This window comes from Alexandromys fortis, unplaced genomic scaffold (genome assembly GCF_014885135.2).
Source record: "Alexandromys fortis isolate MF-2015 unplaced genomic scaffold, M_Fortis_MF-2015_v1.1 scaffold_13, whole genome shotgun sequence".
Classification (NCBI taxonomy): Eukaryota; Metazoa; Chordata; class Mammalia; order Rodentia; family Cricetidae; genus Alexandromys; species Alexandromys fortis.
In genome coordinates this window covers 4,491,478-4,495,612 of record NW_026067908.1, presented here as the reverse complement: position 1 = coordinate 4,495,612, position 4,135 = coordinate 4,491,478, and positions in this window count along the sequence as shown.

The window sequence follows — 4,135 nt, the reverse complement described above, 5'->3', positions numbered from 1 at the left end:
TTGGTGCTGCCAGGAGCAGACGTGTCTCATTGTCATGAAAAGCCCTAAGTTATTAAAACATTTAAAATGACATATTCTGCAGTCTTTGAAAGATATGAAGAATGTCTGTCTGAAATATATCTATGCACATCTAGAAAATCTAACATGACTACAAACTTGACTATCCATCAACAACCTATATTTCCTAATTATACATTACATTTTAAAAATGAACTACACAATCACAATACCTTAATCAAGATCAAAAATACATATACATATAACAAAATTGACCTTAAAATCCATACCAATGCAAATTATTCATATCTATATCATATCCCCCTTTAAATGTAAAAGAACATTTATAAACCATATTTGGGAACATGGGCATAGTTTTTTCTCTCCAAACTGCTTCCTGCTGAATAGGGGCGTTGTTAATTAGGTCGTTCATGATATAACCTGTGTTCCAGGGTCATCTCAGTTGGCAGTTCAGTGAAGTAATTTTTTGAGGGTGTTCACAGCAACCTTTCAGGAGGGTGTGGTCTATCATACCAAATCGGAATAGATGCAATCCACAGGGTCATATCCTCTGTAAAAACAAAAGAAGACCCTTTCCAAAGCATCATGTCCTTAGACCCAAATTCTGAAGTCATAATACCCTCATGAAATCCATTTTGGTTTAGCTTGGCAGCCCATGTAATGAAATGTCTCTCTGTATTTAGCTCCTTCATAGTCAAAAATTTTAAAGAAAACACAATAATACAAAGAATCCAGACTCTCTGTGAATTTTCCATTTTTGTGGCTTATTTTTCTTTATTTTTTTAATCTATAACTATCTGTACTTCTGTACTCTGTCTCTTTAAAAACTTTACCCTTTTTCTTTTAAAGTATTAACTTTATTTTCTATATTTTTTTCTTTTCTCTCCCAAGCCTACGTACATTTATCCAACAGTGTCTGAATCTGTTTTACTGTGAATCTGTAATTTTTTTACTATCCAGGAGCATTTTTTAAAATGTTAAGCAGTTCTTAAAAACTTAAGTTGCACCATGTACAAGTAATACGGTACCGCCTGTGTCCTGCCCAGTCTAAACCTTAACTGTGCTGTTATTAAGGCAATTACGGTAGTTCCTGCCTGAGGTCAGCACAGTTCAGCATGGAGTAGCCGCTCCTGCCTCAGATCCATTTGGTGCCCCTGAGTTCCAGGCACACAGTAGTCCACATTGGAGCCGCAATCAGCAGTTTAATTCTGAGACTGAGTGTGCAGCACAGAAACTCTTTTCATCCAAGTTACAGCCAAATCTGACACGTAGAGCACTGTGCAGTCTGAAAACAGTCTGTCTGGCGGCAGTAATCCGCCATGCTCTTCCGCCTGCCTAAGCCTGATTCGGCCTTCTGCCCAGGTGCAGGTGGGGAGCCCTGAGCCATCTGCACGTCTCAGAGCACTCTCCTCCGATCCCAAGCGGGAACACAAACATCCAGTCCCATAAAAGCCTTGAAATGCTTTAAAGCCAGAGTTCATGCTGGCAGCACAGCCCCCAGGAAGCAGCGCTTTAAAATGACGCAGCTTTTTTTCTGCTGCTGTTGCTGAATCAGGAAATTTCTCTATAGCACGCCACCAACAAACAGCAAAAATCTGTGTTAAACTCTCTCTCCCTTATTTTTAAGCCTTCTCAGGTTTTTAAGTGGATTTAGCCCATCACGTCGGGCGCCACTCTGTTGAATTAGGAGCGGCGGCAGGGCTGCGTCCCAGGCACCCCGCCGCCCACATGGCTAGCTTATGCCCCGAAATAATTACACGGAAACTGTATTCTTTCAAACACTGCCTGGCCCGGCTAGTTCCAGCTTCTTATTGGCTAGCTCTTACATATTGTTCTAACCCATTTCTAATATTCTATGTAGCCCACGAGCTGGCTTACCAGGAAGGATCTTAACCTGCATCTGTCTGGAGCGGGAGAATCATGGCGACTCCTCCACTAAGCTTCTTTCTCCCAGAATTCTCTTCTGTTTTCTCCACCCACCTCAGGGTGGGCCTATCAAGGGGCCTAGGCAGTTTCTTTATTAATAAGAAATCACTCCCACATCACAGAACAAAGTCATAAACCAAGTTTTGAGAACCAGTCAACCCAAGCCTTTCGCAGATGCCCTGATGAAAGGACAAATGGAAGCTAGTTCTGTGACCTTGTCCAGGGGCAGTCTTGGCAAGTTTGAGTCTAGGGTCAGGGCCTTGAAGAAATTAAGATGTCAGTTCCTGGGAACTTGGCTTTTCCCTGAAGAGACTGAACCTATTAGTCCCAAGGCCGCTGTGTGCTGTTCCCCGACACTGAGATACTCCATGTTCCCCTTGTGCAACATCACCTGCTTAGCTTTCTGTTTACCTTGGCCCATTTCTCCCCTGCAAACTGTATTTAAGATGCTGTTCTTCATACTAAATTTGCTTGCTTGAGCCATCAGCCTGTGTAAGACTTCTAATCTTATCTCTGCTGTCCTCTTCATTTTCTCATTCCATAGTCATGCCATGGTCACTCCATGGTTCCCATAGGACTTGACACTGAAGAATGACCTGCTGGCACAGGCCAATCAAGGCAAGTTTAAAGTACACTGATGGATACATCACAAGTGAGGTTACAAAAAGGTGGGGTAATCTCTCCTATAGGCCTCAGATACTAGCTTTGGGCTTGGTTGAAAATAGTGGTCTGCTAGGTTAATAGGTTTCCGAAGGGTTTTATCTATTTTATCTATAAACGGACAAGGAATGGCTGTTTAGGAATAAAGCTAGCCCAAAATATGATAATTAGGCTCCAGCCCTGTGACATTTCAGCCTCCCCAAGTCCCTGCACTCATAATCAGTCTGTCTCAGCAGCACAGCCTCTTTCCAGGAACTCTTGTTCACAGCGGCAAAGATAAAAGTTGTTAGATATATTAATCAGTAAATTTTCTCTAAATGTACAGAACTCACAGTACCATTTCCCCAGATGTGCAGAGAGTGATAGGACAGTCTTCAGATAGCATCAAAATTTGTACCCAGAACTTGCTCATCAGAGCTGGAGAAAGGGCTCCGCAGTTAAGATCACTTGGATTTGCAGAGGACCCTGATTCAATTCTCAGCACCAGCACAGTGGTTCATAAACATCCATAACTATCGTCCCAGGGAATTCAACGTCCTCTTTGGACTCCAGCACGTCCCCTTTCACCTAACAAACACCCTTCCTTGATCAAAGCCACACTGACTAATGCAGGATAGAAGTGACCAGCTGCAGCTTAGTTGTTAAGACCACTTTTATCCATGTAGAAAAACAGCTGCCTAGGGAAAGATGAAATGTCAGAGTGGTTTAAATTTAGGATCTGGAGAGACAGCTCCATGGTTAAAAGCACGGGCTGCTCTTCCAGAAGACCTGGGTTCAATTCCCAGCAACCTCATGGCAGCTAACAGTTGTCTATAACTCCAGTTCAAGGGAATCTGCTCACTCCAGTCCTGAGGGATCCACGTCTCACTCTGGCCTCCTCAACCACTGCATACGCATAGTGTGCATAGATATATACATGTAGGTAAATACTCCTAATATAAAAAGAAATAAAAATCTCAAAAAATTTAAGTGGCTCTAATTCACATTTCCCTGATAGCTAAAAATATTAAACACAAAATGTTAATTGGCTGTTGACAGAGGTTTCTGTCCTGCCCAGTCCCTCAGCTGTCCAGTCCCAAAGAAACACACAGAGGTCACCAACCCCGCAACTGACAAAGGTCTGATCTCCAAAATATATAAAGAACTCAAGAAACTAGACCGTAAAAGGCTAATCAACCCAATTATAAAATGGGGCACTGAGCTGAACAGAGATCTCTCAACAGAAGAAGTTCAAATGGCCAAAAGACACTTAAGGTCATGCTCAACTTCCTTAGCGATCAGGGAAATGCAAATCAAGACAACTTTAAGATACCATCTTACACCTGTCAGAATGGCAAAAATCAAAAACACCAATGATAGCCTTTGCTGGAGAGGTTGTGGAGAAAGGGGTACACTCATCCATTGCTGGTGGGAATGCAAACTTGTGCAACCACTCTGGAAAGCAGTGTGGAGGTTTCTCAGGAAATTTGGGATCAACCTACCCATGGACCCAGCAATACCACTCTTGGGAATATACCCAAGAGAGGCCTTA